We start from the raw sequence: 7,617 nt of genomic DNA on the forward strand, positions 1-7,617 counted from the left end.
CCTTGACTGACAGCCCAGGGCATGGCAGAGGACCAGGAAGGGGTCTCGGGCGGACAGCCCGGGGGCAAGGCAGAGTTCGAGGAGGGTGTCTCGGGCGGACAGCCCGGGGGCAAGGCAGAGTTCAAGGAGGGGGTCTCGGGCGGACGGCCTGGGGGCAAGGCAGAGTTCGAGGAGGGGGTCTCGGGCGGACGGCCCGGGGGCAAGACAGAGTCCAAAAAGGGGCGAAGACCACAGCGGGCGAACCCAGGGGACCGGGCACTAGGGCGAAGGCAGGGGCAGGAAGAGTCAGGGGGCTGGGCCCGAGGGCGAAGACCGGACAGCTCCGGAGGCCGGGCAGGACCCGGTGTCGACCGGACTGGAATCGGAGCCGGTGGGACAGGTGTCGGCAAGATCCCCCACGGAAGAGGACAAGGAGTTGGCAGGACACCCGTCGAGACAGGTGATGGCGGGGCCTCCAACGGAACAGGACATGGGGTTGGCAGGACCCCCGGCAGGAGAGTAGTCGGCGTGACCTCCAACGGGACAGGACATAGGGTTGGCAGGACCCCCGGCAGAAGAGTGGTCGGCGGGACCCCCAGAGGCACAGGACACAGGGTTGGCAGGACCCCCGGCAGAAGAGCAGTCGGCGGGATCCCAAACGGGACAGGACATGGAGTTGGCAGGACCCCCGACGAAACTGGTGTCGGCTGGACCTCCAACGGCACAGGACATAGGGTTGGCAGGACCCCCGGCAGAAGAGTAGTTGGCGGGACCTCCAACGGCACAGGACATAGGGTTGGCAGGACCCCCGGAAGAAGAGTAGTCGGCGGGGGCTCCAACGGCACAGGACATAGGGTTGGCAGGACCCCCGGCAGAAGAGTAGTCGGCGGGACCCCCAACGGGACAGGACATGGAGTTGGCAGAACCCCCGGCAGGAGAGCAGTCGGCGGGATCCCCAACGGGACAGGACATGGAGTTGGCAGGACCCCCAGCGGAACCTCTAACGGAACTTGAGTAGGGACTTGAGTGGGGACTCGAGAGAGGGCTTGAGAGGCAACTCGAGAGGAAACTTGAGAGTTGACTTGAGAGGTGACTTGAGAGGTGACTTGAGAGGGATCTCGAAAGGGAACTTGAACGGAGACTCGAGAGGTAACTCGAGAGGGGACTTGAGAGGGGACTCGAGAGGGAACTCGAGAGGGGACTCAAGAGAGGACTCGAGAGGGGACTCGAGAGGGGACTTGAGAGGGAACTTGAGAGGGGACTTGAGAGGGAACTTGAGAGGGAACTTTTGTCGGTCGGTACGCCGACAGGACACGGGGAACTGGCATCGGCTGGAGAGCCAACAGGAGACGAGGTGCTGGAGTCGGCAGGTACGCCGACAGGCAACCATGGTTGCTGGGGACGGAACCATGGCTGTATGGGCCGGTTCTGGAGCAGGGACCACTGGAACACGGGCTGGAATCTTGGTCTTGCGTCTCCTAGAGATTCTTTGGAGGATCCGTGGGCCTCCCAAGGCCTGGTCATACCCCAGGAAAGGGTTAGAGGCTTCGGACAAGTCCTCAGGACAACTTGTTAAAAGTTGTAGCCACTCATGCAACATGCTCCTGAGCCAGGGCTTGCGAGCAACCTCCTGATGTGCCTCCTTCAACGCAGCCTCTCTACCCCGTCTAGATGAGGCGCCATTCCAAGTATAAAAAATGTACTCCAGAGAGTACCCAAGACATTCCGCCTGTAGAGCAAAATAATCTGAGTCTGCTGAGTCCACAGTTGGTTGGTTCATTCTGTCAGGGTGCGTGGAAAAGGTAGGACCCAAAAGCAGTATTAACAAAAAGTGAGCTTTAATTTACAAAAAAAGCCGATGACAAAAGAAAACGAGACAAAGTTAGCATTACCAAAAAAACAGGGGAGCACGAATAAATAATCCAGGACCAAACTTCAAGGACAAACATGGAGCGTGACATGAAGGGAAAGACAAACAATGAACCAACACTGAACACAGGAAGAGACAAGACTAAATACAGGGAGGGGTAATCACAAGAAGAGAAACAGCCGGGCAGGGGAGGAGAAACACAAGGGCCACAGGTGAACACAATCAGACAACTAGACACACCAGGGAAACTAACGACAGGAGGAAAAACATAGGGAAAAGGACCAGACAATAAACCAGGAGGAAAACATGACAGGGAGAACAGCAAAACACCCAAACCTAGACTCTTCGCATCCTGTTCTTATATCTGTTAGAGCAGCTAGCACCAGATTCTAATGACTCTGCAGACCGTTTACATGCATAAAAAGCTACATAACACACAAGGGGATGGGTAATAACCGTAAAAGCATGACATGGGACCTTTAAATATGTCTTAGTGGTGTCATATATTCATGTATTTGTATATCTGATGTAGCATAGTTAATTGTATATCTTGGAGCCATTTTCAAGAATCTTTTTTGTGTGATTTAAAACAAATAAATAAAATGAAAACCGTTATGCACACAAAATATGTATATACTTTTTTCCATTCTTATAACAGTGAAGTTAATCTTAAGGGGAATTAGTTAAAGTATATACTTTCTTACTGTCATACCGTTTGAGCATACAGTAGCAGTAAATTAAACCGAAATCTGATTGATGAATTTAAACTGATTTGATTTACAACAAATACATTTTAGGGCAAATACGTATACAAATCAGCAACAATAAAACAACTTCTGCAAACTCTTTGTGCTTTCAGCAGCGCTAAAAAGATCAGGAACGGTAATTTCAATATCGCAGTAATATCAATACACCGTACAGACATGAATAAATAAAGAATTGGAAAAAATATCTGCCTTTCTGGAACTAACAGAAACAAAATAGAATAAATGAACAGACAGCAAAGTTGTCAGGCTATAGTCCCTACACAATAAATCACAATTTATAAATACAGACAGAGGAAAATCCATCCATCACTGTCATGCAAAGCATTCAAGCTCCACCATACCTTCAGCTGCTGTGGATTTTTCATTCTTCACCTATCCCTGTTAGCGCTGAGCAGAGGGTCCCGAGGATTAGGCTGGTGACATGAAAGCAGATCCTGTGAAGCAATAAACAAGATCATATGTGAGCACACATAAGGCCAGTGCAGATGCATGGTAAGAGGAGAGTGGTTGAAATATAAGGGGGCAGACCATGGATGTATAATAAGAACTGGATACAGCGTGGGAGGCGGGGCCTCATTCATTTCTATGAGAGTTGCTCCCAGGAAGTGCGCTGGACTCAGATGAAAATATTCGTGCTGGCCAAACAAGCTTTTTTTGAAGCTGTAGTGTGGACGCTCCGTAACACGCCCAGCTCCAAGCTTTTTTTGAAGCTGAAGTGTGGACGCTCCGTAACGGAGCGTCCACACAGCTTCAAAAAAAGCTTGGAGCTGGGCGTGTCTGGAGCTTGGGTATTTTATTCAAGCAACACGACCAACAACCAATCACATGAATCTCCCGCCCCCGACATACAAAGCAAAAAACCCCGGGGATCTTATGGGAGCAATATATATATAAACTCCCCAAACAGGCGAAAACCTACCAGTTTCACCCACTGTCTCTGCCACCTCCCTCCATGCCTGGTTCCTCCGGTTTGTATCCCGGTAGGTGAAGAGGGTCTGGTCATACAAAACCGGGTGATTTGCTACGGCGATAGTTAGTTTCTCCTCCAACTTTTTTTGAAATATAGAAATGAACGGCGGGATACCAGCTTTGACGCGGTTTGATTGGCTACGGCTTGAGCTATCAGATTTTCAGAAACGGGATTTGATTGGCTGGCGCCAATCAAATCGGACCGCTCTGCTACCCACAATTCAGTTCGGCGAAAAAGCGAGGCAACGTGACGTCACCCCATTCAAAGTGAATGGGCAGATTGGAGTTGTCGACGCTTCCGACGCTGTCGACGCTGTAGTGTGGACGGGCCGTTAAAGGCAGAGAGTGAAATTCAGTGAATACACATAGTTTACAGAGATGCTGTTTGAGAAACCAATGTGAGTTGCGTTTATCTTTACCCATGGATGCACAATAAGAACGGACCCATATCGTCTTACTGCCACCCCACGGAGCTGTAATAATGGATATATTGCACATGTTTGCTGTAATTCATTATCATACTACATGGGCTGTATGATTAAATCTTGTACCGTAAATGTTGTATTAAATAAAGTTAATATTACTTATTATTATAAGTATATACAGTGCAATCATTCTTTCATGCTCAATGAAGCTCTGTTGCTTGGATATCACTAGATCCTGTTACAGCGTAATATAAGTACATAACGATTTATGTCACATTAGCATAATTACTAGCTAGCTGCTAACTGCCGCGGTAACAGCGGTGCTGTTACGTGTACGCAAATTGACGTGCTTGATGTGAACGAGCATTTTGGTTAAAGTTGCGCATGCTCTATGAGTGCACATACAGGTACTTCTCAGCAATGCCGGGTAATCTGTGACGTTTCACTCTCTCAAAAGTTGGGCCATTTTATCATCATGCGCTAATGAGCAACTCTCATAGGAATGAATGAGGCCCCGCCTCCCACGCTGTATCCAGTTCTTATTATACATCCATGGCTCATTAGCGCATGATGATAAAATGGCCCAACTTTTGAGAGAGTGAAACGTCACAGATTACCCGGCATGCCTGAGAAGTACCCGTCTGTGCACTCATAGCGCATGCGCAACTTTAACCAAAATGCTCGTTCACATCAAGCACGTCAATTTGCGTACACGTAACAGCACCGTGCGTTCATGACACCATGGTAATGGCTTGTTATTATGATGGATTTGATATTAACGAGGTGGCAGTTAGCAGCTAGCTAGTAATTATGCTAATGTGACATCAATCGTTATGTACTTATATTACGCTGTAACAGGATCTAGTGATATCAAACAGAGCTTCATTTAGCATGAAATAATTATTGCAATGTATATATATATACATATCAGGGTTTCCGTTAGCCGGTAATTACCGGTTTTTAGCTGGTAAAATTTATAAAAAACCGGTAAATTCAAAACCTGACGGTCAAAATGTCTGGTAATAATTAGGGAGGCTCCGATCGATCGGCCGCCGGTCATTATCGGCCGATATTCACTCTTAATAGTTTGATCGGTGCTCTCTATAAAGGCCGATCAGGAGAGCTGGATCTGATCGATATGGACATAAACGCGAGTGAAGTTTAACCGGACGCGAGAGAGAGATCAGATCAGCTGCTGAGTCTGACCGAGACACGCAGCTCTGCATAATCACCTGAAGCCCCGCCCTCTGTTTAGCGAGCTGCAGGAGCTGCTTGAGAAACTGACTGCTGTCAGGAGAGAGAGGGAGGGAGAGGGGAAAAGAGAGGCTCCGTTTCTCCAACACACTCTCACTCCCTAAGCGTCCAATAAAGACGTTTGGTCAGTGTCCAGAAAAAGAAAACATGGCCGAAATTCGTTTTATTCTCGGTAGAAAATGCCTATTTTAAAGTTAGTTTGGCCATTAAAATGCGTTTTGATGTCATTTGATGCGAGAAATATGAGTTTTTATTTCAGATTATGTGTGCAGTGGATGTACATGATCTTTAGTTTGCTAGTTATTACGAAGATTACTTCAGGAAATCACGACGTTTTCATTGTTACCAAGGTGGTTGCTAGGGACGCTGCTATCGATATTATTTCTGTTATGTTGTGTAACTGTTTAATGGTGTTATCTTTATTGCTACCCCCTTCCCCGTCAATGTATAGTGTTGGTCAACAGCCTAAACATATTAGTTTAACAAAATCTGCATCTAAAGATAGCCTACATTATTTCCCCCCTGTGCAATTCCAGTCTCACATCTCAGAGCACATCGTCATTAACAAATACCGGAAACAGACCAAAATAATAATAATACCTTATTCCGAGTGTGCTTGCTTTTCTCTTTGAAAGTCATCACATAACGGCATTGTAATACACGGTTCGGCTGCATTACATATTACATATCTGCCGTAGTTCTGTATTTATAGAGCCCTGATGAGAAGACAAACATGAGGAACTGAAAACGTGATGTGGATCATAAATATATCAGCCATTAAACAACATCTTACATTTATTTTCACACAATACGTCTCCTTGCAATATCAACACTAATTCGGCTCACTTTTATATTTGATCCAATTGGTAGATAGGCTGTATTTACACCATAAAGGTGCACAGCTGATATAAAGGGACACCTGGTGGTTAAAGCATGTTATTGCATTTCAATATTTGTATTATTAGATATTAATACGATCCCTATAAAGTATATTCATTACTCGTTATTCTCTACTAATTGTTAATTAAAGACTGTATGTAATGACTATTTTGCACATCCCTTTCAAGATTTCAAGATTTTCTAAGGTTTATTGACATATCATATAGGCCTACACAACTGTGGTGTAGTTCTGCACTGAATGAAAAACTTGGGTTGCAGGTTCCTCAATAGTGCATTACAAGACATCTATCAATATGTGTGCATACCTCCAGCAATGTTAACTATGTTGAAGCACTTATTTTAACTAATATTATACATAATGTATTGTACTCTTATAAGATGTATGTAGATATTTCATCTCCGGCCTTGTCAGGTATTGAACAATCAATAAATAAAGAACACAGAATTGTTGAATATAAAACACAGAATTTGTGTGATTATACTAAATAATTTTCAAATAAACACAACTGCATATTTAACTGTTACACATGCTGATGTAACGCAAATGTTCCAACTTGGGATCAATAAAGTATATCTTATCTTAAGCTGATCGATGGCTACTGCCATATTTGCAAAATGTGCCTCTGAATCTTGACAAGTGCATGTTTCAGGCTTATCAATTAATGTAATGTAATGTTATCACAGGGGTCACACACATAAGACCAGCTATTAAATAAAGCTCTTCTGACCTTAGCTGGCATGTGGGTATATATATTAATACTGCCCATAATGGGCACAAGCAATTTTCACCCATTTATTAATTATATGTTTTAAATGTGAGTGTTTCCTGTCCCCTAAACCTCCAGGGATGTACACAGTTTAATACTGGCAACTTCTTATTATGGGAAATACGAAAACATCTTTTAAAACTACAACTCCCAGTAGAGACGTGCCATAGAGAACATGTTGCGAAACAGAATAGCCAGCATGTGTAGTTCTGGGGACGGGGTGGGGGACGCGGTGGACCCGTTCAAATCCAGTTTTGGACAGTCTGCCGTGGTTCCATCCCATTTCAAGTGCTGTTGGGGAATCGGCTTAACCCTCGGAGCACACTCTCCAATCACAGAGCTTGAGGACTATCACGGGGTTTGTCAAGAGCACATGGTGTAGTCCAAACGATAGCTGGGGATTCTGGGTAGTGTAGTGTCTTCTGCCATCCTTTACTCCTGGGAATGGACGCTCACTGTCATAGTCTGCTCCATCATTCACCAGTAGTTTTCCATTCACCTGTCTCACCTGTTTTCCACACCCATTCGTTAACTCACTCTCTTTCTCTTCTGCACCCATTAGCTTCTGCCAGTATTTAAACTCGCACCTGACACACACTCTTTGCCAGATTGTACTTTGCCTCATGCTTGTCTCTCCCGCGTTCAAAACTAGATTGCCTACCCGGTTCCGACCCTGCCTGTCCCCG

This window comes from Pseudochaenichthys georgianus, chromosome 19 (assembly GCF_902827115.2).
Source record: "Pseudochaenichthys georgianus chromosome 19, fPseGeo1.2, whole genome shotgun sequence".
Classification (NCBI taxonomy): Eukaryota; Metazoa; Chordata; class Actinopteri; order Perciformes; family Channichthyidae; genus Pseudochaenichthys; species Pseudochaenichthys georgianus.